This window comes from Heptranchias perlo, chromosome 22 (assembly GCF_035084215.1).
Source record: "Heptranchias perlo isolate sHepPer1 chromosome 22, sHepPer1.hap1, whole genome shotgun sequence".
Lineage (NCBI taxonomy): Eukaryota > Metazoa > Chordata > Chondrichthyes > Hexanchiformes > Hexanchidae > Heptranchias > Heptranchias perlo.
Genome location: NC_090346.1, coordinates 44802157 through 44828504, shown reverse-complemented (window position 1 = coordinate 44828504; position 26348 = coordinate 44802157). Strand labels below are relative to the sequence as shown.

The following is a 26348-nucleotide window of genomic DNA, read 5'->3' as shown; positions in this document are numbered from 1 at the left end:
AAGTCATGGCTATCTTCCCCTGGTAGGCTTTAGGCTTTTATGACAAGCATTTCTAACAGTAGTAAACACCGGGTATCCTTATCAGTGAAATAATGGTCCCCGCTATGATAAATATGGGAGAAAGAATCGAAACAATCAACGGCATCATCATCATCATCATCACTATCATCTCCCTTTCAACTCTTTGGAAACCCAAGCAAGCTGCTTTTAGTTTCAGACACTAGCAATTTGGCACAGTTAGGCATAAGCACAGATTAAAGGGGAATATTGGTGATAGGGCACTTAGTGAAACGTAAAAGTCTGTGGGTGTCTCATGATGATAGGTTTCACAATTAGACCTTCTACTTCAGGTACATTCAGTGTTGAAAGGCTCCGATACAGAACCTGGGAGTCAGACATTTGACCCAGTATGTTTAAGTTTTACATCGAATCTCAGCAGGGACAAATTAAAGGACTGTTTTAATAAATCCGATTGCTATAAAACTCAATTCTGGCTAATGGATACGCTCCATGGGGATTCCCAGTCTCTAAATTATTGGAGCATGCCCAGATCGAAAATGCTGCCTTAAAATGTCTGACTCCCAGGTTCCACACAGGAGTCTTTGAAGATTGGATATGTATTAAACAATAGGTTTGACTTTGAAACCCATTGCTATGGAGCCCATTCTGCAATAGGATTTTTTTCCCCCACAAGTGAGTACTTACCCATACACTCGACACTAATGTTCCTTTTTTTTATCTCTAATACATTGCCTTGTCCGGCAAACCCATGCATCATAACAAGCACAATTTGCAGAGACTGGCACTCTTCAAGTGCTATCTATGAGTGGCCTTGACAGCCACATTATAGGCAGGTGTACATGTGTAGCACATGGTGGACTCTGCTGGATTGATGCTGCTTCATCATATCAACTCATTGTGCTTGGCAGGTCTTCAAAATGCTAATGTCTACATCAGTGTAGTGTAGGTTCGGCAGCTGTGGCTGTGCTATTTGAACAACAAGATGAAAACACACATTTTAATTCCAGATGAAACCTCATCCTGTCCCAGCAAAGACGTTTTACAATCAGACTAGGCTTGTATTCCCTTGAGTATAGAAGGTTAAGGGGGTGATCTAATTGAGGTGTTTAAGATGATTAAAGGAGTTGACAGGGTAGATAGAGAGAAACTATTTCCTCTGGTGGGGAGAGACCAGACCGAGGGGGCTAAAATTAGAGCTAGGCCATTCAGGGGTGATGTCAGGAAGCACTTCTTCACACAAAGGGTAGTGGAAATCTGAAACTCTCTCCCCCAAAAAGCTGTTGAGGCTGGGGGTCAATTGAAAATTTCAAAACTGAGACTGATAGATTTTTGTTAGGTAAGGGTATTAAGGGTTACAGAACCAAGGTGGGCAGATGGAGTTAAGATACAGATCAGCCATGATCTAATAAAAGGTAGAACAGGCTCGAGGGGCTGAATGGCCTCCGCCTGGTCCCATGTTTCTAAGCAATACCTGGTGATTTCCATACCTCTTCCAAAATGGGACTTTCCAAATGTCTGATGTTGGGTAATAAGTGAGATCAGCCAACGTGAGAATGTTCCTGTTTTAACTGCACTTAAACTGAGAGGTAAAAAGAAAAAGATGCAAATGGGAAATAAATATTAAACACTGTGACCATACACAGCATCTGACAGATCAAGAAATATTAATATCTGGAGTTCTGGTTAGGGTCACTCCCCAAACGTTAATTTATCTTTCTTTTTTAAACGCTAATCAATCTGCTGCACATTTGCACCATTTTCTGTATTTATTTGAATCGAGGAAACACATCTGACAACCAGGATTTAGGACGTTTCCTACATCACAACAGCGGCCACACTTCTAAAGGGCTTCATTGGTTGTAAATCGCTTTGGGATATCCTGAGGTCATGAAAGGCACTATATAAATGCAAGTTTTTCTCTTTTTCTTTTGTATTTCTGTGCCTGGAGCAGAGTGAGGGACTCATTAATATCTAGCCCACTCAATAACAACACTGACACGTGTATCTAATGAAAAATTAAACATGAACTGTCTTGTCATTTATTCATTATTTGTTTCACACATGTTGCACAAATGAAACATAGTTTTGGTTTCTATTAAATACTGACATGTCCTCCATCAAAGCATCAAATTGTTAACCAGAACCTCCTACTCTGTTGGAATCCTGGCCGATAGTTGCCAGGCCCTGTTGCTGCACTCCTGACCCTGGCCCATTTTCTGGAGTCAGGTTAACTTAAATATTACTGACCGACCCTGCTCCCCCTCCCCATCTCCCCACAAAGGGAAACCCGCCCCTGTTGGGGAGACCGTCTCGGAGCCACGGTTTGTCCACGTGCTGTCCGCTACTTGAACGGCACTGAGGGCAGGGGATGTATCAGGAGGCGTGGTGTCTGGCAAGGCTGGAGGAGATGTCCTGCAGGGATTTAAAACGTCTTTACCTGCTTCCCTTCTCACTCAAATGTCATCCTTAACCATGATGTGACAAATCGCTGCCAACTATCAGAAGCCAACTATCTGCCTCTGCTCACCCATGCCACACCTGGAGTAGTGTGTTCGGTTCTGGGCACCGCATCTTAGGAAGGCTATATTGGCCTTGAAGGGAGTCCATCGTAGATTTACTAGAAAGATACCTGGACTCCAAGGGTTAAATTACGAGGACAGATTATACAAGCTAGGGTTGTATTCTCTGGAATTTAGAAGATTAAGGGGTGATTTGATCAAAGTTTTAAGGGGAACTGATAGGGTAGATAGAGAGAAACTATTTCCGCTGGTTGGGGAGTCTAGGACTAGGGGACATAGCCTGAAAATTAGAGCCAGGACTTTCAGGAGTGAAGTCAGGAAACACTTCTACACGCAAAGGGTAGTAGAAGTTTGGAATTCTCCTCCGCGGATTGATGCTAGCTCAATTGTTAATTTTAAATCTGAGGTTGATAAGATTTTTGTAAACCAAAGGTATTAAGGGATATGGGGCTAAGGCGGCTATATGTAGTTAGGTCACAGATCAGCATGATCTCACTCAATGGCGGAAAAGGCTCGAGGGGCTAAATGGCCTCCTGCTGTTCCTATGCCCCTATCGTAACTTTTGTCCCTTTTTCCACATTTCAGCTGCAGAAGGGTGGAACTGAGGGTGTAATGAGGATTGGCGCAGTGTGAAAGTACCGTCAGGAAACCAGGCAGAGACGTGCGTGAGTCGTTGCCTATGGTCACAAGCAAGTTGAACTTTGAGCGAATGGAAGCCCCTCCCTGTTGAGAAACAGAGCTGGTTTGTGATGGGGAGCACGCAGGGCAATGCGCGTGTAGTCTACAGTTCCCTACGCCAGCGGGTATCCAGTCATGCGGTCAAATCCCAGCGCTCTTTCTCCCTGCTTCTCAGCCTCCAGGGGGGAGGTGATGAACTGTTGATGCCTCGTAAACAGAGGATCAGTGACCAGCTGGATTATTGTGGTGCACAGCAAACTGACTGATGTGGCCGATGTCGCCAGAAGCAATTTGGAAGCAGCCAGAGGCATAAACGTTTACGAGCCGTGGTGACTTTCACTGCCACGTGCAGACACTGGTGTTGGGCTCCAATCTTTGTTCCAATAGGTGGCACAGGTAGGTGACTGTCCCCCTGTTGAAACACAACTGCCTCACACACTGCTGCTCCGTGAGGTTCAGGTATGATGTTCTGCTCTTGAAGACCCGCAAGCTGTAAGGCCTCCTGCGCCGTCTTCTTGCAGCCTGCTCAGGTCTTTGCTGCCTTCCCTGCTGCTGCTCCTCCTCCTCCTCCTGATTTGGGAGGCTCAATGATAAGCCCAGCAGCATTCCCACATTCAGCACTTGAGAACAAGAAAATCCTGTGGAACAGTTCCCTCCTTCCACAAGCTCACTCCGCAGAAGTATTAAACAAACACTTGCCAGAACGGCCATAAACCTGGCCCAAAAGCACCCTAGCCTAATACAACCAAACAGAGACTTAGTTTAATGGAGGAGAGGATCCCTTTTAATACCGCTTGTGATTTGCCATAATTTGCTGGGCGGGTTTAGGAAGTGATGTTTCAGGACACCAATTTAACCAGAGGGTCCTGATTGAGGGGCTGGCCCCCTTATTATCATATCTGATGACGCCTGCGCTTGTTGCATGCGGTCGCCATGGACGCCTATTGAGTGCCTGGCCAAATATGGTGTCGCGCGCACTACCGGCAATCTTCCGGTGCGGAAGGTGGTGTTGCCGCGTTGGACTTCGTCGCAAACTTTTTTTGGGACTCCGAAAACATGCGAGGCATAAGGTTTGCAATTTCTCGCCCAAAGTTTCATCTTATAGAAGACAGAAGATGTGAGACAGGCAAATGTTGACATATAGAATAACATTGGCACAAATGTTGAGACAATGTAAATGTTGGCATCTAAAGTGTGACTGAAAGGTTATGACACAGGAAGCAAGGTTAATATGCACAGGAAGTGCATGCCATATGCAAGACTTTTAAGATATTATAGATATTGATGGATTTGACAAGTTTCATATCATTTTGCTGAACTATAATGAAACACTTCATAAAATGCAAACTATCGATGTGTAGTCAAATATACAAACATTTCTTTTTCTCCCCAATGTTTTCCTCTTCGCTCCTGAAGACACTGACTCCTCGCTGGGAGCACAGTTTCATTGGGCACCAGGTGCTTGTCCGGCTCCTCGTATAAAGCAACTTTAAGTCAGATCGGAACTTTAGCTACGAGAGTCAGTGAGCTATTTGGCCAGGATGGGGGGAGGGCAGCACTGCCGAGTCTGGCTATGTCCTCTCCCAGTGAGCACATACCGGCAATTCCTGGTTGGTTATAAGGCAACCTACTTTGCTTTGCTTGTAGAAAGAGGCATTAAACGTACATCTTAATTTGAATTGTATTGGAATTTTTTTTTAAACAATTACAGAGAGGTGAGGCCTCTATTTTTATAAAGAGCCTTTCACTATTTGGTCACAATTGCGGAAAATTATGCTCACCAATTCACATTAGAAGCAATAACATCACTGATTCTGGTTAAATGCGCTGTCCTTAGTCACAGTGAATTGTTTTTAACCAACATGTCAAACAGTCACACAGAATAGTCAATAGATGGTAGCACTGCAGTAAAATGGTTGCTATAGCAACTTTTCCCCCTAGATTCTAGTACTATAAGGATTATATATTTCACATGTTCACTGCAATTCAGCTCATGAGTACTGCTGCTCTTAACGGGTTTTAAAGAGTACTTGAGACGATAATTAAAACATTCTTAAAATGGTATTTCTTGGTATTATTATTGTCCTTTGAATGTACAATGTAGTTCTGTCCATACTTTAAATACATTTTGGGAATGGAAAATGATGTCAGTTTACATATGTGAACTTAGCCATGATCCCTTAATACCAGGAAGCACGTATTAATGTGGCAACTGGTTAGATTCAGGATGGATCAGGCAGTTGCTCTGCAAGAGGGAGTTTGTATGCTGACGGTGATGGCTGAATTTGTTTTAGACCTTAATAAAACAATTTCTTCACTATTCAATGTTTGATTATAATGAACCTCAAAATAACATAAGGACAGAGGTAATAAATGTTTTTAAATTTCACTTCAGGGTCAAATATTAATGTGTTACATTTCACACGTAAAATGCAGCTCATTTTTAAAAATTCATTCATGGGATGTGGGCGTCGTTAGCGAGGCCGGCATTTATTGCCCATCCCTAATTGCCCTCGAGAAGGTGGTGGTGAGCCGCCTTCTTGAACCGCTGCAGTCCATGTGGTGAAGGTTCTCCCACTGTGCTGTTAGGAAGGGAGTTCCAGGATTTTGACCCAGCGACGATGAAGGAACGGCGATATATTTCCAAGTCGGGATGGTGTGAGACTTGGAGGGGAACGTGCAGGTGGTGGTGTTCCCATGTGCCTGCTGCCCTTGTCCTTCTGGGTGGTAGAGGTCGCAGGTTTGGGAGGTGCTGTCGAAGAAGCCTTGGCGAGTTGCTGCAGTGCATCTTGTGGATGGTACACACTGCAGCCACTGTGCGCCGGTGGTGAAGGGAGTGAATGTTTAGGGTGGTGGATGGGGTGTCAATCAAGCGGGCTGCTTTGTCCTGGATGGTGTCGGGCTTCTTGAGTGTTGTTGGAGCTGCACTCATCCAGGCAAGTGGAGAGTATTCCATCACACTCCTGACTTGTGCCTTGTAGATGGTGGAAAGGCTTTGGGAAGTCAGGAGGTGAGTCACTCACCGCAGAATACCCAGCCTCTGGCCTGCTCTTGTAGCCACAGTATTTATGTGGCTGGTCCAGTTAAGTTTCTGGTCAATGGTGACCCCCAGGATGTTGATTGTGGGGGATTCGGTGATGGTAATGCCATTGAACGTCAAGGGGAGGTGGTTAGACTCTCTCTTGTTGGAGATGGTCATTGCCTGGCACTTGTCTGGCGCGAATGTTACTTGCCACTTATCAGCCCAAGCCTGGATGTTGTCCAGGTCTTGCTGCATGCGGGCACGGACTGCTTCATTATCTGAGGGGTTGCGAATGGAACTCAACACTGTGATTTGATGTGGATTTGATAAAGGGTATAGGAATTCTACAGGGAGGGGTTCTCTGTTGTCTAAAGGTACTGGACAGTCTGGTAGGGTTGCCAACACAGGTTGGACATGTTCCTGGAGGTGTCATCACATGATCCCCTGCCTCCAACTGCCCCGCCCCTCACACTCCTGCCATTGGTCACCCAACACGTCCATCCTTGCAATGCACAGCCTTCCCAAGGCCAATCGGAAAGCGAATAGACTCTTTATTACCCAACTGGATGATTCTTGACTGTCAGTCAAACAGCCTTTTTACCCATGTCCAATATTTTTACAACTAGTAAACAAAGTGTTCAAAGAAAATTTAAAAAAAAACTTTTTTTAATGGCCCTGTGATTTTTCTCTTGGGTGTTGATTGCAGCAGTGCCCTGGAGATTAGACTTCAGTTCCTGGAGACTCCAGGGCAATCCTGGAGGATTGGCAACCTTACAGTCTGGTGCTCTTCCATGCAGACTAGGGTTAATCCGTGGGAAATAGTGGGTGCTCTAAATATCCTCAGCAATACTGAATTAGAAAGGGGATAAAAAACAGCTAGAATTCCAACTGCTGATTGCTGCTTATGGATTCCTGCTGGAAAGTGAGTGCCCGTGAATGTTGAGCAAGGATAGGACCAGGCTTGACTGATCCCTATGGGCAAATAAGCTGCCGACACCCAAGGTTGAAATTCTGTGGTGTCACAGGTTCTTGGTGCCAGTCGTGGCTCAGTGGGTAGCACTCTCGCCTCTGAGACAGAAGGTCCACCCAGAGACCAGAGCCCCAAAAATGTAGGTTGACACTCCAGTACTGAGGGAGTGCTGTACTGTTGGAAGTGCTGTCTTTTGGATGAGACATTAAACCAAGGCCCCGTCTGCCCTCTCAGGTGGAGGTAAAAGATCCCATTGCACTATTTCGAAGAAGAGCAGGGGAGTTCTCCCCGGTGTCCTGGCCAATATTTATGCCTCAACCAACATCACTAAAACAGCATATCAGGTCATTATTGTGGGAGCTTGCTGTGCACAAATTGGCTGCTGCATTTCCTACATTACAACAGTGACTACACTTCAAAAGTACTTCATTGGCTATAAAGTGCTTTAGGGCGTCCTGAGGTTGTGAAAGGCACTGTATAAATGCATGCCTTTCTTTTCTTTCTTTCTGTGCAACTATTTTAGTGCTTCAGTTAACTGATCTGAATCAAAGACCATAAAACGTCAAGGATGAGAAGAGGCTATTCGCCCCACTGACATTTGTCCCTCTAGCTCACCTAGCCGACCATCCAACTGTGTTATGAAGTGCCTGGCAATCTGTATCTCTACCAGCCTGCCTCGCTGATTGTTCTGGTCGTTTATCACTCTTTGCATGAAGAAGTTCCTTCTGGTACCTAATCTAAATTTATTTTTCACTGACGTATATTGATAATCTGTGGTCCTGCTAGCCGATTTTATTTTAAAGTGATAGTCAGGATTCACCTTAATCCAAGTCATTTAATATAATTCGGTGAGTCCCTTCCTTAACCATCTGGTGTACAAGTTGCAGAGACTGGGCTGGAAGAAAGTTCCTTCATTACTCGTCCCTCTCACCCTTGGAATCGTTCCTGTTGCTCGTCTCTGCGTTCCCCCCACCCTCCAATGTTTGCACATTTCTTTTTGCAGTGTATTGGCCAGAACTGTACACAGAGCTTGACAGTGGTCTCACCTGTGGATTACACAGCCCCAGAATAACCTCAGTCGACTTGTATCCACTGGTCTGGCTATAAATATCCCAGCATTTTATTAGCTTTTTTTAATTGTCTTGCCGCACTGTCTAGACGCTGACAGTGATGAGGCCATTACTGCTCCCAGGCTCCTTTCTGAACCTCCCTCTGCTACTTCTGTTCCATTCGTTTTGTACTAGTAATGGCACATTTTTTAAACCAATGTGCAACACTGGTGGCATTGTCAGTATTAAAATGTATTATCCATTTGTGTACCTATTTTCACAAAAACCCTCTCTTAATTCACAATAGGTTGAAAGATAGCTCAAGTGAAGCAGTTTATTATTTTGCTACCACGGAGGATGGCAACATTTGCAAATTACTGTAAAAACTGTTTTGATCTAAATATTGTACATTTACACTTTCTGAAAGAGTGAATGCAATCTGTCTACTGAAGACAAGATAGCATGTGGTAGATTCCAGTAAGCTCGAGTACAGTGGGAGGTCTTCCCTGTTTGATCCCCGAGTCTCACTAGCATTTACCAAGATACTCAGCATGGCAAAGGCACATTCCAGATCGTAGGGAATGTGAGGTTCACTTACAGGAGTGCTTAGTGATATTGAAACCGTGGAGAATATCTAACACCAGTGAACACCAAACATATAAATACACATAGGACTGAGATGTCTGGGCTCTGAGGGCCAAAATGCCAGGGCTTGGGAGTCACATCTGGCTTATAGGCCACAACATGCACATTCTTGCTATAACCAGATTCCCATAGCTTTTGACTTTTTTATTTAAAGAGGTTTTTCATGTGGAACCTTCTAAAAGTCCAAGTAAACTGTGCCACAGGGAATTCTACAGTGCCAAAAATATTATTCAAATCTCAAAATTCCCATATTGCCGTGCGCAATCAATGGCTCTGCCATTGATTATACTAGGCTAAATCAAAACAACCCTCTTTCAGGCTATAAGAACATAAGAAATAAGACCAGGAGTAGGCCATACGGCCCCTCGAGCCTGCTCCGTCATTCAATAAGATCATGGCTGATCTTCAACCTCAATTCAACTTTCCGGCCTGATCCCCATATCCCTTGATTCCTCTAGAGTCCAAAAATCTATCTATCTCAGCCTTGAATATACAAAACAACTTAGCATCCACAGCCCTCTGGGATAGAGAATTCCAAAGATTCACACCCTCTGAGTGAAGAAATTTCTCCTCATCTCACTCTTAAATGGCCGACCCCTTATCCTGAGACTGTGCCCCCTAGTTCTAGACTCTCCAGCTGGGGAAACAACCTTTCAGCATCTACCCTGTCAAGCTCCCTCAGAATCTTATAAGTTTCAATGAGATCACCTCTCATTCTTCTAAACTCCAAGGAGTATGGGCCAATAAGAATGCTGGCGAACAGGAGCACATTGACACTCCTATTACCCATTGTTGCTAAGATGCCCATAGAAAAGAAAAGAAAGACTTGCATTTATATTGCACCTTTCACAACCTCAGGACGTCCCAAAGCGCTTTACAGGCAATTAAGTACTTTCCGAAGCGTAGTCACTGTTGTAATGTATGAAAAATGGCAGCCAATTTGCACACAGCAATGTCTGACAAACAGCAATGAGATAATGACCAGATCATCTGTTTTTTTAGTGATGTTGGTTGAGGGATGAATATTGGCCAGGACACCAGGGAGGACTCCCCTGCTGTTCTTCAAAATGGTGCCATGGGATCTTTTACGTCCACCTAAGAGGGCAGACAGGGCCTCAGTTTAATGTCTCAGCTGAAAGATGGCACCTCCAACAGTGCAGCACGCCCTCGGTACTGCACTGAAATGTCAGCCTAGATTTTGTGCTCAAGTCTCTGGAGTGGGACATGAACCCACAACCATCTGACTCAGAGGCGAGAGCACTACCCACCGAGCCCCAGCTAAAATATGATGGGAAATACAATGTAAGACGTGTTCCCATCATTTGCATCTAATTATAACACCCATATTTTTTGCGGACATACTATACGCCTGACATGACTTCTGGTTGTAAATCTGAGGTGGCATTGGGTGGCAGGCAGCTGGCCCTCACCAGAATTTCTGCCATGCCCACCTAGATTGGCATAACTTCAGAGGAAACTCAGTCCTCTACCCTTTGAGTTATCTGTAACATTCTCAAAGAAGACGAATTAATGAAATAGAGAGTTAGTCTAGAATAAATAGGTTAACAACTTTGGCTTTTTTTATTCACTCTCGGGATGTGGGTGTCACTGGCAAGGCTGGCATTTATTGCCCGTCCCCAGTTGCCCTGAGAAGGTGGTGTTCGCTGAGTGGCTTGCTAGACCACTTCAGAGAGCAATTAAGAGTCAACCACGTTGGCGTGGGACTGGAGTCACTTATAGGCCAGGCAGGTTTCCTTCCCTAAAAGGACATTAGTAAATCAGTTGGGTTTTTCTGACAATCTGACAATCACGTTTACTGATACCAACTTTTTAGTTCCAGGTTTTTAACTTGAGTTCAAAATCTCAAACTGCCAGGGTGGGATTTGAACTCACATTCTCTAGATTACTAGTCCAGTAGCATAACCAATACACTACCATATTCAACAGCAAACTTTGTTAAAATAGTAACAGAGGAATTTGACACAAGGGTGTTAACCAGTGTGCTAAAAATAGCGCACAGAGGAATTTCACTGTCTAAACTCAAGTATGAAAAATGGCTGAATGGGGGAGGAGTCATATCCCAGTAGAAGTCACTGCCTTGGGGGAGGAGAGAAAAGAAAGGGAAGAAAAATTATACAGAAGGCCTGTGAGTAGATCTCCCAGCCATCTTTTCTTCTACAGGTATTCTGTAGCTCGGGAAGACAAGAGGGAAAAATAGGGAGGAACTGAAAGGGCAAATATTGTCCAAAAAAAAAATCTCTTAACCTAATTTTAATTGCAATTTTGGAACTGGGTTGTTTCATTTTTGAAATGCTTTCTGTGTGCTTGACGCTTCAATAAACATTACTGTCTTCAGGCACTTTTGAAGTCATCTGGCTGTTGAAACGAACCCTTATTTCACTGAAGTTGCCAGGACACATTTGCAGAGATATACCCCACATCCTTTAGCTTTACTTCCCAGCTGAAAACTTGCGGTCGAGATAAACTCTAAAGTTATAAATATTCCCCTTTTTCTCTGACTCTGTGCCCTGCAAAAAAAAAATGTAACCTGGTCTGTTGTCGGAATGAGACAGAGAATGTGACCAGCCTGCTAAACTGAGCCCTGCGTGTGCTGGCCTTTGAAGAATGCCTGTACCCAATCCCCCAGGGGCGCTCCTGCACGGGCAAGGTGTTGGTCTAAAAACGGCCAAAGCAAAGAAACAGAAAACTCTCATTAGCCATCGCGGCTCAACGCACTCTTTCAAAGTGCGCACATTTGGGAAACTGCAAAGGGATCAAATCTAGAATGTCTTGGATTGGAAGACTGAAGTCTTTCTAATAAAGATGAATACAAACTGCGTTGGAGGAAAGTACAGCAGAGAGCACTTGCCCAGCTTTGTACGTTCCCTCAGGGGGAAAGAAGGGAAGAATTAGAGAAAGACAGCTGCAGTCGCGCACATGTGAACTGTGTAAGGTATTTCAGCTGTTCTTCTTTACATTCCTTCTCCCCTGAGGAGACTCACAAGATGAAAGCTTAGAAATTGTTCTACTTTGCACGCTGTTGGGTGTTAACAGCACAATATCAATCTGACTTTACCAAATAGATTCTTTGAGAAAAGTGCTTGTTGAGATGCAAGATTAGGGAGTGGGTACGAAGGAGGTGTTGGAATCAAACGGAGTTAATCTGAGCTTTTATTCAGCTCTTATTCACTGGTGTTAGATATTCGACATGGTTTCGATTTGGTTGTCATTTTTTTTCTACATACAGCTGCATAGAACTATGAGGCATCGCACATCTGTACCAGGGAGTGTGATCTGGAACCTTGCATTGGAGCTCATGTAGACTAGGAGAAACTGAGATTTAGAAATGAAAACAGAAAACGTACCAACTGCAGGTCAGTCGGCATCTGAAAGAGAAAAATAGCTTTATATTTCAAGTATCAACCCATCATTAGGACTGTGCAATCAGGCAGGACAAGCTGCTTTACAGGAGAAGCCAAGCCAGCACAAAGAGGGGAGGGAGAAGAGGCAAGAACAGATGGAGATGAGGAAGTCAGTGTTGGTCTCTCTGTTTAGATTTAGAAATGAAAGATTATGTCTAGGTTGTACTTTTTATGTCAACTTGTTAACTGAGAAAGAGTCAGATTATTAAGCAGTGCTATATAGTTTCTCCTTTCATTCACACTAAGCATCATCGGTACTCTTTCTCATTAATATTAAGCTTTGTCTGTTCTCTCCTTCATTAACACTGGGAATTGTCTGTTCTCTCCTTCATTAACACTGGGAATTGTCTGTTCTCTCCTTCATTAACACCATGATGTGGAGATGCCGGTGATGGACTGGGGTTGACAATTGTAAACAATTTTACAACACCAAGTTATAGTCCAGCAATTTTATTTTAAATTCACAAGCTTTCGGAGGCTTCCCCCTTCGTCAGGTGAACGATCACATCGTTCACCTGACGAAGGGGGAAGCCTCCGAAAGCTTGTGAATTTAAAATAAAATTGCTGGACTATAACTTGGTGTTGTAAAATTGTTTACAATCATTAACACCAGGTATTGTCTGTTCTCTTCATTAACACTAAGCATCATCTGTTCTCTCCATTATGCTGGGTATTGTCTGTTCTCTCCTTCATTAACACCAGGTATTGCTTGTTTTCTCCATTAACACTAAGCATCATCTGTTCTCTCCTTGCTTAACTTCAAGACAATTTGCAATCCATTGACTAATACCTGAGATGATACTGAAGTAGTTTAGTATATCGGACAAAATATGTTATTCAAAGTACATATACTGGGACGCAGTTTTCTATTTAGATTGGGAGTAAATATTACAACTGGATTTATACTGAATTTTTTCATTTGTGCCAACACACAAGGCCATGATGAAAAGAAACTTGTAAAGCACATTATGTCATTTATTGTTATATCGTTGTGACAAAAATAGTGCACAAAGAGGTATAGATTCATCTCGGGAGGAACATAGGACCAGGAGGAGGCCATTCAGCCCCTCGAGCCTGTTCCGCCATTCAGTTACATCATGGCTGATCTGTATCTGAATCCCATTTACCCGCCTTGGTTCCATATCTGTTACTACCGTTACTTAACAAAAATCTATCGATCTCGGTTTGGGAGGTAGAGGTAGATCAAAACGGGCGATAGCGAATGGGCAACCCGTTTTACAATCCACCAGATTTTCTTAAACGGGCATCCGATTCGTTGTCCCCCATTCTACTCTACCGCCCAATACTAATTTATACCCCAAATGACCGACTGATTCTCCTTCTCCAAATAAGAAGATTGGACAAACTTTGTTCTTTTCCCCCGAAGACTGCGTCCCTTTAAAGCAAAGCAAATTTGGGGCTAGACTCGATCTGCGTTCGATGTCGCTCAACGCACAACTACTATGCTTTAAGGCTCTCAGGGGAGAATTTAGTTATTAATTGAGGAGAGGTTATGTCCAGCAATCAAATAGATTAATTCAGACAAAGCAACATAGTTGAAGACATTCTGACAGTAAATCTGTGGCCTACTGGAATGAAAGGAAATAATCTGTCAGAAGATCCAGTATATTATCCATGGCAAACTGTAAATGATGTGTATTCTACAGATTACTGCAGATACCATTTTAGCTCTGAATATTGATGAAGTAAAAGGAATATTGTTGGTTTTAGAAAATACTACTGTGTCTAACTAAAAGAACAAAAGTGAGAGGCTATATCGAGTGAATCATGCCCTGACTGGTTTATTCTCCATAATTCACACCATCCTGACATGTATGTTGACTTCACTGCATCTCTTCATTTTTCATATATTTTAATGGGTTCCTTTTGTATATAGTGTTATTAAAAAATATTTCATACAACCCTGAGCTGTGTGAAAGTCGGGTTTATTTTCTCTGCCAATTTTCTCCCCTGATCCACACCTTCCTTGTTCAGGCCTTGCTGATGTCCAGTTTGCCCTCCAGTATCTTCTCCAAGTGTCCACTTATGAGCCCTGGCAGTGAGCGCTGGAGGGTTATTCAATTTAAGAGGACGGGACGCGACGACCGAACTCGGTGCCCCCCTGACTTGACATCCACTTCAGCAGGGGTCATTGAGTAATGATCATGAGCAGAAACCCCTGACCCAGGGAACTCGAGGCTAATTGTAATACCATACCCTAACTCTGGCTGATATCTGTTAACTCAGCAAAGAGCAGGGATCAGATTTGGGATCTTCCTGATCTGTATGGCTGGCTAGTGATTGTTTTTTTTTAAAGAGGGGGGGTGGATGGTAATGATTTCTTAATGTAGACATTGTAGCCTATTGGAGGTGAATACTCTCGGTCATTCAGTCTGTGTTCATGGAGGCTACAATTACTGTGGAGAGCTCAGTACAAGAGAAAACAGAATGGGAATAATGAAGAGAAAGGAGATTTAGGACAGAGAAAAACCATACAAAACGGGAGGTCAAATGTGAAAAAGACAGATGGATGAGAGGCAGGAAAAAGCTGGGATAGAAACGGACTCTGTCGGAGAGAAAGTAATTGACTATTGGCAGCTGGTTGACTTGGATAGGATCATGTTCAATAATGATATTCATAAATATTTTCAAGAGTAGCGCACATGGCCGTTAAACCCCCAGCTGTTAACCAACAATATTAAATGTGTTTTCAGCTTACTGTGGAATACGGTTTTAAAATGACCTTGTTTGAAAAGAAGCCATCGTTTTCAGGTTTGAAGTAGAGGACTTGTGGTAGTCCAGAAAATATTGGCTCAGGTTTCCTTCTTTGAGGTGAATTGAAAGCCAGATTTTTGAATGTTTTTAAAAAAAATGTCAATGATAACTGTGCCAAGTATGATTTAGTTGCCTCAGAAATAGGTGGTAAGGAGCTATCAACAAAAAGGTGTTTCACCACCAGTGTTGCCTGTTGCTATCCTCTTAAATCAGGTGCCTTGTGGCGATGCTCACAGGGAGTGAAGGCAAAGTGTAGTCTTCAGGTGAAGCAGGGTTAGAGGGTGGGGATAATTCAACCAGGGCGTGCAGACGTAACTCAATCGCCATTTTAATGTCATACGCTCTGTCCTTATTTTGATATAGTACTTTATTTCAATGTTATATACAGTTCAGTAGCAAAACTTGTGACAATTTGAGAAGCAAAGAAGTAGAGTTTCCTGGCAGTACAGGTTTAGGAGCTGGGAGACTCAAAAACTGAGGGGCTACAGTGCTATCCCAGGTGGGAGGAGGTAATTACAGTGTGACAAATTTACATAGGCACATTCCATTATAAGAACATAAGAACATAAGAAATAGGAGTAGGAGTAGGCCATCCGGCCCCTTGAGCCTGCTCCGCCATTCAACAGATCTTGGCTGATCTTCTACCTCAAAGGCATTTTCCTGCACTATCCCCATATCCCTTGATGCCTTTAATATCTAGAAATCTATCGATCTCTGTTTTGAATGTACTCAATGACTGAGCCTCCACAGCCCTCTGGGGTAGAGAATTCCAAAGATTCACCACCCCCTGAGTGAAGAAATTTCTCCTCATCTCAGGCCTAAATGGCCTACCCCTTATTCTGAGACTGTGACCCCTGGTTCTAGACTCCCCAGCCAGGGGAAACATCCTCCCTGTGTCTACCGTGTCGAGCCCTGTAAGAATTTTGATGCGATCACCTCTCATTCTTCTAAACTCTGGAGAACACAGGCTTAGTCTGCTCAATCTCTCCTCATACGACAATCCCGCCCTCCCAGGAATCAGTCTGGTGAATCTTTGTTCATTTTAAATGGGGACATGGGAATTTATAATGGAAGTGCAGGGAGACATACGATTCTCCATGTATTATGGATATAGACGGATAGATGTTCACTTCAATTGTGAAAAACAACCAGCAACACAATTGGATCACAGACTTTATTCTTCCAAACTTGGGTTGTGTCTGGAGAGAGTACTTCACAGAATCATAGAATTTTACAGGTGGAAGGAGGCCATTCAGTCCATCGTGCGTGTGCCAGCTCTTTGAAAGAACGATCCTCTTAGTCCCATTCCTTTGCTCTTTCCCCAAACCATTTAAAATTTTTCTTTTCAAATATTTGTCCATTTCAAGCCATTATGGATTCTGCTTCCAGCACTGTTTCTGATCAAGCATCCCCATGTCATTACAACATGAGGGGTTTTGATAGAGTAGATGGGGAGAAACTGTTTCCACTGGCAGAAGGGTCGGTAACCAGAGGACACAGATTTAAGATAATTGGCACAAAATCCAGGGGGGAAATGAGGAGAAATATTTTTAAGCAGCAAGTTGTTGTGATCTGGAATGCACTGCCTGCAAGGGTGGTGGAAGCAGATTCAATAATAACTTTCAAAAGGGAATTGGATGTAGACTTGAAAAGGAAAAATTTGCAGGGCTATGGGGAAAAAGCCTTAGAGGGAGTGGGACTAATTGGACAGCTCTTTCAAAGAGCCGGCTGTGCTGTCTGCTTCTATGGTTGCTTGTACCCTCTGTGTTAAAAAAAAAAATCTCTTAATCTCTGCCTTTGTTCTTTTGGTGACAATCTGAAATTTATGCCCTCTAGTTGCTGACTCACTGGCCAATGGAAATAGTTTATCCAGTTCACTTCATCAAAAGCTCTCTTCATTTTGATCTACATAACACTAGGGTAAAGTAATTGGAAAAGCAATGCAAGGAGATGAATTAAGCGCATCGCACAAGCAGCATACTGACGCACAATAAAGTGTACTGGCTTAAGTATGATGTTTTTTTTTCTATTATGCATTGGAACCACTGGGTTGAATAAGTCCAGTGACAACTCCGAATCATGGATAATTTGTTAAGCAGTGCTTCTTAAATAAACACTTGCATGTTTTCTTTAATGGAACTTTCACAGCCCAATTTAACACCCATAATGAGATCTTGTGTACCGTTCTATTGAGCTCAATTTTCATCTTAAATCACACAGGTGCTATATAAAGGAACAGTACTTGTAAATTACATAGAATTTACAGCACAGAAACATATTTCTGTCTTAGTTGGACATGGGCCTAGTATGGATATGGGATCTCTCGGTGTTTCCTTGTTTAGTTTGTTTGGGAGGGAGGGAGCACATTTGGCCAATCTAGCAAATCCATGACGGCCTGAGGACGATCTCCCTACTTTCATTGGCAGACATCGGGGCCTGAATAACAGAGAAGCTCAACATTGCACTCCGTTTTCAGTGGCGAATTGAAGGAGCAAGTTCCTGCATTTGCACATGTGCAGTGAATCTGGAACTTGCTCCTGGTGGTTTGCTGGCGATATGACAGCTTCGAATTAAAGAGCCATCGCACGCTGCAATCAGAGAAATCATCGAAAAATTGCAAACTCGCCTATCTGCCCAGCTGGAAAGCAACTAATTACGCTGCCAAACAGGTACACTTAAAAATACCAGGTCTAAACTAAGTTTTAACAGCGTGGTTAGTCTTAATGACTGTCAAACGACTAAAAATTAACTTTTAAAAATGTGGAGTCTCATATTACTCCTTAAATAGTTCTTGGTCATTAATTTTTTTTAAATTAAAAAAGTTAAAAATGTTTTTTTTACTTTTCCCTTTTGGGAATTTAACTCAATTATTTCTTTGGCTTTTTATAAAAACAAATTAAAATTTTTATTTACAGAATACTAATTTTAAATGAATGAAGTCCGCTTGTCTGCTTGAGCAATGCAGCCTGAATCTGTGGGCGGGGCTTCTCATCCTGACAGATTTTGCGGGCGTCTCCTCTCCTCACGGACGTTTCCAGCCGCGGCAACTCACGCTGCTCAGAGGCTGGGTTGATAGCGCACATTTTGTTTAAAGTTCAAATTCAAGTAATTAGAGGCCACAGAACCCGCACTAAGTATTTCTGTTAATTTAATTCGCAGCAGCTGCGGTGAGCGTTGCCTTGCCACTCTGTGCGATTTCTGGCCCAATGTGTCTTCAGACTGCAGAGCATCCAAATTTCAGGTGGTGTAAATCACAGCCTTAAGTCCAAACTCTTTCCAGTGAGTAGAGACAACAAAAAAAAGTTCTATTCAATAAAATGGAAAATGCTTTACCAGCATACACAAAACTTTCTATATCAGATTTACATATATATGGATTTCACTTAAAAAGGCTGGTTAATACATGAATAAAATATGTGAACAAACTGACTGGTTCCTGCACAGGGTAAGGAAATGATCAATACCAAATTTGTTTTTTTCTCAAGGGATGAATATTTCATTGCGTGTACGCAGTTGCAATATCTACCACAGTACTTGCTAATTAGAATGTGAACCATTCGACTGAAGAAATGACATTTGAATTTATAAACTGGTTACTTTGAATGGCAATGTTTATAAGGGTGGGTTTCAGACCAGACCCAAAATACCGAGCCTCGGTAAACGTGGCAGGTTCAGTTGAGCTGGCCGGCAGCCAGACTGTGATCGGCTCAGTTTGGGTTTCTTGCCAAATACCAAATGACACTCATTTGCAATGACGCAGCCTACAGTTGCTGAATCTCAGTGGTTCAGTTCTATCTTGGTTTCAAGGTCAATGGACAGGGGTTCGGCGCACAAGCTGTAAATCTAGGCCATTGCTGATGCAGGCAGGGCTGATACGTGACTGTGGAGCTCAGAGAATTAAGCTTGAGTCGAGGTGCCCGGCTGATTATTAACGCAAGAAAATCCTCTAATGCTCTTTTGATCGACTTGTGGCTGTTCTTTTTGCAAATGCAGTGCTTCAGATCTCTTGCACTTCCGGGTGGTCCAAAGGTGAGCTACACTTTCGAAACATGAAGCATTAGTGATTTTTGGCTCCTGGCTAATTAAAAACCCATCCATCCCGGGATAACTGTTCATTGCAGAACAGTTCTCGGGTCAGGTGAGGAACTCTGGTGACAATTCCATTCCTGCGTACGCACACTGTTTTGGGATCATAGTGAACGACTTCTCCGAGCTTCTGATCAGCTGGAATATGTCAGAAACCCAGGAGTGGATGTCTCTATTATTGGCCAATTCCCTGTTGTCTAATTTAGCTGCGAATGCAAACTCCCTGTAACTGATTATTGAAAGACACGTTACACACTGCATTAACAGTTTACCTAAGCTTCCAAGAACACAGCTTTCAAGAGTGCAGATAATCTGTGTTTTCAGATGGTATTTCAGATCTTTTATTGGGCCATAAGATCTGGGAATGGCAGCTACAGACTGTAGGGGGAACACCCGAGTTATACCATGAGCTGCGAATCGCACACCTTTTGCCAGGAGAGAGTGCAGTGCGCGTAGGCTTACAACCTACATCATCTCAAGGACCAGAGGTTAGATTTTTGCGGGCCTGATTTTCCTGGATACTCTTCTCCCACCCTGGTACTGGACAGGAGCAACGCACCCAAATTGCACAGCACCTGCCCAGACCCAGGATTGCCTGCATTTCCCCCGTCCCAGGGCTCGGTACACCCACGGCGCAGGCCCAGCCCCTGGCAGGGCCTAATGTCGGAACACTGGGGAGGAAATTGGAGCACAGTTGCAGTCCTGAAAGGCCCGAGGCAGCCAGAAGGCCCCAGGCCTGAAGATGCAGTTGGAAGACTCTTTTAAAATTCCTCAATGCACCTTTGCAGTCTCCTTTGGTTTGCTATCACTGTTATAAGTAGGGTTGCCAACCCTCCAGGATTGTCCTGGAATCTCCAGGAATTGAAGATTAATCTCCAGGACACTGCTGCGAGCAAAAACCCAGGAGAAAAATCATAGCGGCGTTAAACAAAATTGTGTATTTTTCATTTTCTTTAAACACTTTCAATTATTAGTTATAAAAATATTGTAGATGACGGAAAAAGGTTGTTTCACTAACAGTCAAGATTAATCCAATTGGGTAACAAAGAGTCTGTTCCCTTTCCAATTGGGTAACAAAGAGTCTGTTCCCTTTCCAATTGGGTAACAAAGAGTCTGTTCCCTTTCCAATTGGGGTAGGAAGGAAGTGAACCTGGAGGATGGACCAATGGCGGGAGTGTGGGGGTGGGACGGTTCGGGGTGAGATGTCATGTGTCAAAACCTTCATGCACACACCCAACCCAGAGTTGGCAACCCCTGTTATAAGGTTTTTCTATGTTGCAATCAGTATCATATTAAGGTGTTTTCAGTACAGCAGACATCTTATTATAAATACAAAACACTGGATGCCCCAAATAACTGTCATAATGAAGATGGGTATTATTTAATTTAACATATAAAAAAAATTGAGAGACCGGAGAGCGGGAATATAAAGAGCAGCGACCCGAGGCCCGAGACCTGAGCGGCGGCGGACCTGGGCGGAACCAGAGGCGAGAGAGCGGAGAGCGGGGATATAAAGAGCAGCGACCCGAGGCCCGAGACCTGAGTGGCGGCGGACCTGGGCGGAACCAGAGGCGAGAGAGCGGAGAGCGGGAATATAAAGAGCAGCGACCCGAGGCCCGAGACCTGAGTGGCGGCGGACCTGGGCGGAACCAGAGGCGAGAGAGCGGAGAGCGGGGATATAAAGAGCAGCGACCCGAGGCCCGAGACCTGAGTGGCGGCGGACCTGGGCGGAACCAGAGGCGAGAGAGCGGAGAGCGGGGATATAAAGAGCAGCGGCCCGAGGCCCGAGACCTGAGCGGAACCAGAGGCGAGAGACCGGAGAGCGGGGATATAAAGAGCAGCGACCCGAGGCCCGAGACCTGGGCGGAACCAGAGGCGAGAGACCGGAGAGCGGGGATATAAAGAGCAGCGACCCGAGGCCCGAGACCTGGGCGGAACCAGAGGCGAGAGACCGGAGAGCGGGGATATAAAGAGCAGCGACCCGAGGCCCGAGACCTGGGCGGAACCAGAGGCGAGAGACCGGAGAGCGGGGATATAAAGAGCAGCGACCCGAGGCCCGAGACCTGGGCGGAACCAGAGGCGAGAGAGCGGAGAGCGGGAATATAAAGAGCAGCGACCCGAGGCCCGAGACCTGAGCGGCGGCGGACCTGGGCGGAACCAGAGGCGAGAGAGCGCAGAGCGGGGATATAAAGAGCAGCGACCCGAGGCCCGAGACCTGGGCGGAACCAGAGGCGAGAGAGCGGAGAGCGGGAATATAAAGAGCAGCGACCCGAGGCCCGAGACCTGGGCGGAACCAGAGGCGAGAGAGCGGAGAGCGGGAATATAAAGAGCAGCGACCCGAGGCCCGAGACCTGGGCGGAACCAGAGGCGAGAGAGCGGAGAGCGGGAATATAAAGAGCAGCGACCCGAGGCTTGCTCTGAGACCAGCGACAGAGTTCGGGGTGACGTCACCAGTCAGAAAGTGACGCGGCACAGGGGAGGCAGCTGATTGGTGAGTAGGTTCAGGTGAGTATTTCTACCATTTTACTGTGAGTAAAGTAATAAGAAAGGGAAGGTCTGCAGGTTTTATAGCAGGTAGTGTTTTTTTTAGTGAACCTAGGTCCCTGGTATAGTTAACCTTTCCTAATTTCAACGTAATTTAAAAGGGGTAACTAAGCTAAGGCAAATCATGGCAGCAGACCTCGCACCCGTGATATGCCCCTCCTGCAAGATGTGGGAAGTCATGGACACTACCAGTGTCCCTGCCGACCATGTGTGCGGGAAGTGTGTCCATCTGCAGCTACTGACCGATCGTATCTCGGAGCTGGAGCTGCGGGTGGATTCACTGTGGAGCATCCGCGATGCAGAGAAACCCGTGGATAGCACGTTTAGCGAGTTGGTCACACCGTAGGTAAAGGGACAACAGGCAGGAAGTGAATGGGTGACCACCAGGCAGAGTAAGAGGTGCAGGCAGGTAGTGCAGGGGTCCCCTGTGGCCATCCCCCTCTCAAACAGGTATACCGTTTTGGATACTGTTGGGGGTGATGGCTCACCAGGGGAAGGTGGCAGCGACCAGGTTCATGGCACCGTGGCTGGCTCTGCTGCACAGGAGGGCAGGAAAAAGAGTGGCAGAGCTATAGTGATAGGGGACTCGATTGTAAGGGGAATAGACAGGCGTTTCTGCGGACGCAACCGAGACTCCAGGATGGTATGTTGCCTCCCTGGTGCAAGGGTCAGGGATGTCTCGGAGCGGCTGCAGAACATTCTAGAGGGGGAGGGTGAACAGCCAGTTATCGTGGTGCATATAGGTACCAACGATATAGGTAAAAAAATGGGATGAGGTCCTACAAGCTGAATTTAGGGAGTTAGGAGTTAAAATAAAAAGTAGGACCTCAAAGGTAGCAATCTCAGGATTGCTACCAGTGCCACGGGCTAGTCAGAGTAGGAATGACAGGATAGCTAGGATGAATACGTGACTTGAGAGATGGTGCAACAGGGAGGGATTCAAATTCCTGGGACATTGGAACCGGTTCTGGGGGAGGTGGGACCAGTACAAATTGGACGGTCTGCATCTGGGCAGGACTGGAAACAATGTCCTAGGTGGAGTGTTTGCTAGTGCTGTTGGGGAGGGTTTAAACTAATGTGGCAGGGGGATGGGAACCGATGCAGGAAGTCAGTGGGAAGTAAAGTGGTGACAGAAACAAAAGGCAGTAAGGGAGAGTGTACAAAACATGACCGGACAGATGGTCTGAGAAAGCAGGGCAAAGACCAAGGGAAGTCTAGATTAAACTGCATTTATTTCAATGCAAGAAGTCTGATGGGCAAGGCAGATGAACTCAGGGCATGGATGGGCACATGGGACTGGGATGTTATAGCTATTACTGAAACATGGCTAAGGGAGGGGCAGGACTGGCAGCTCAATGTTCCAGGGTACAGATGCTATAGGAAAGATAGAGCAGGAGGTAAGAGAGGAGGAGGAGTTGCGTTCTTGATTAGGGAGAACATCACGGCAGTAGTGAGAGGGGATATATCCGAGGGTTCGCCCACGGAGTCTATATGGGTAGAACTGAAAAATAAGAAGGGAGAGATCACGTTGATAGGATTGTACTACAGACCCCCAAATAGTCAACGGGAAATTGAGGAGCAAATATGTAAGGAGATTACAGACAGCTGCAAGAAAAATAGGGTGGTAATAGTAGGGGACTTTAACTTTCCCAACATTGACTGGGACAGCCATAGCATTAGGGGCTTGGATGGAGAGAAATTTGTTGAGTGTATTCAGGAGGAATTTCTCATTCAGTATGTGGATGGCCCGACTAGAGAGGGGGCAAAACTTGACCTCCTCTTGGGAAATAAGGAAGGGCAGGTGACAGAAGTGTTAGTGAGGGATCACTTTGGGACCAGTGATCATAATTCCATTAGTTTTAGGATAGCTATGGAGAATGATAGGTCTGGCCCAAAAGTTAAAATTCTAAATTGGGGAAAGGCCAATTTTCATGGTATTAGACAGGAACTTTCAGAAGTTGATTGGGAGAGTCTGTTGGCAGGCAATGGCACGTCTGGTAAGTGGGAGGCCTTCAAAAGTGTGTTAACCAGGGTTCAGGATAAGCACATTCCTTATAAAGTGAAGGGCAAGGCTGGTAGAAGTAGGGAACCTTGGATGACTCGGGAGATTGAGGCCCTAGTCAAAAAGAAGAAGGAGGCATATGACATGCATAGGCAGCTGGGATCAAGTGGATCCCTTGAAGAGTATAGAGATTGCCGGAGTAGAGTTAAGAGAGAAATCAGGAGGGCAAAAAGGGGATATGAGATTGCTTTGGCAGATAAGGCAAAGGAGAATCCAAAGAGCTTCTACAAACACATAAAGGGCAAAAGAGTAACTAGGGAGAGAGTAGGGCCTCTTAAGGATCAACAAGGTCATCTATGTGCGGAACCACAAGAGATGGGTGAGATCCTGAATGAATATTTCACATCGGTATTTACGGTTGAGAAAGGCATGGATGTTAGGGAACTTGGGGAAATAAATAGTGATGTCTTGAGGAGTGTACATATTACAGAGAGGGAGGTGCTGGAAGTCTTAACGCGCATCAAGGTAGATAAATCTCCGGGACCTGATGAAATATATCCCAGGACGTTATGGGAGGTTAGGGAGGAAATTGCGGGTCCCCTAGCAGAGATATTTCAATCATCGACAGCTACAGGAGAGGTACCTGAAGATTGGAGGGTAGCAAATGTTGTGCCTTTGTTTAAGAAGGGCGGCAGGGAAAAGCCTGGGAACTACAGACCTGTGAGCCTGACATCTGTAGTGGGTAAGTTGTTAGAGGGTATTCTGAGAGACAGGATCTACGGGCATTTGGAGAGGCAGGGACTGATTAGGAACAGTCAGCATGGTGTTGTGAGAGGAAAATCATGTCTCACAAATTTGATTGAGTTTTTTGAAGGGGTAACCAAGAAGATAGATGAGGGCTGTGCAGTAGACGTGGTCTACATGGACTTTAGCAAAGCCTTTGACAAGGTACCGCATGGTAGGTTGTTACATAAGGTTAAATCTCACGGGATCCAAGGTGAGGTAGCCAATTGGATACAAAATTGGATTGACGGCAGAAGACAGAGGGTGGTTGTAGAGGGTTGTTTTTCAAACTGGAGGCCTGTGACCAGCGGTGTGCCTCAGGGATCGGTGCTGGGTCCGCTGTTATTTGTTATTTATATTAATGATTTGGATGAGAATTTAGAAGGCATGGTTAGTAAGTTTGCAGATGACACCAAGATTGGTGGCATTGTGGACAGTGAAGAAGGTTATCTAGGATTGCAACGGGATCTTGATAAATTGGGCCAGTGGGCTGATGAATGGCAGATGGAGTTTAATTTAGATAAATGTGAGGTGATGCATTTTGGTAGATCAAATCGGGCCAGGACCTACTCCGTTAATGGTAGGGCATTGGGGAGAGTTATAGAACAAAGAGATCTAGGAGTACAGGTTCATAGCTCCTTGAAAGTGGAGTCACAGGTGGATAGGGTGGTGAAGAATGCATTCAGCATGCTTGGTTTCATTGGTCAGAACATTGAATACAGGAGTTGGGATGTCTTGTTGAAGTTGTACAAGACATTAGTAAGGCCACACTTGGAATACTGTGTACAGTTCTGGTCACCCTATTATAGAAAGGATATTATTAAACTAGAAAGAGCGCAGAAAAGATTTACTAGGATGCTACCGGGACTTGATGGTTTGACTTATAGGGAGAGGTTGGATAGACTGAGACTTTTTTCCCTGGAGAGTAAGAGGTTTAGGGGTGATCTTATAGAAGTCTATAAAATAATGAGGGGCATAGATAAGGTAGTCAAAATCTTTTCCCAAAGGTAGGAGAGTCTATAACAAGGGGGCATAAATTTAAGGTGAGAGGGGAGAGATACAAAAGGGTCCAGAGGGGCAATTTTTTCACTCAAAGGGTGGTGAGTGTCTGGAACGAGCTGCCAGAGGCAGTAGTAGAGGCGGGTACAATTTTGTCTTTTAAAAAGCATTTGGACAGTTACATGGGTAAGATGGGTATAGAGGGATATGGGCCAAGTGCGGGCAATTGGGACTAGCTTAGTGGTATAAACTGGGCGACATGGACATGTTGGGCCGAGGGGCCTGTTTCCATGTTGTAAACTTCTATTCTATGAAAAACACTTTTGGATATAAATACAGTTTTTTTTAAAATTAGATCGGAGTTCAAATAATAAATTGCTTTTCTAATTATTTTGTCGGAGAAGTACGTTTAATCCATGCCAAGGAAAAGGCTGAGGAGGCTCACATTACTTCACAAATCTTTTTTCCTTGCACACTGCGACCGCATCACTGCCTGAAGCTGGACGCAGACAAATTTCTAACCCCTTAAGGTTTGAACTTTACGCGCAGACATGTCATGACCAATAAGAAACAATTCGAATCCACTGAGTTTATCTTTGGCTTCATAACCCTCTCCATAACCATTTAAAAGCCAAAGACACCCAGCACATATGAGGTTTAAACCAATAGGAAGATAGGAACAGGAGTTGGCCATTCAGCCCCTCGGGCCAGTTCCGTCATTCAATCATATCATGGCTGATCTGGATCTTAACTCCATCTTTGGTTCCGTAACCCTTAATACCCTTACCTAACAAAAATCTATCAATCTCAGTTTTGACATTTTCAATTGACCC

The 26348-nt window shown here is 44.6% G+C and overlaps 1 protein-coding gene across 2 annotated transcripts in view; it reads right to left on the bottom strand.

Annotated features, from left to right (window-relative positions):
- The window catches only part of caskin1 (CASK interacting protein 1), a 442509-nt gene that overhangs the window by 124407 nt on the left and 291754 nt on the right, over positions 1 to 26348 (bottom strand). The window lies entirely within an intron of this gene.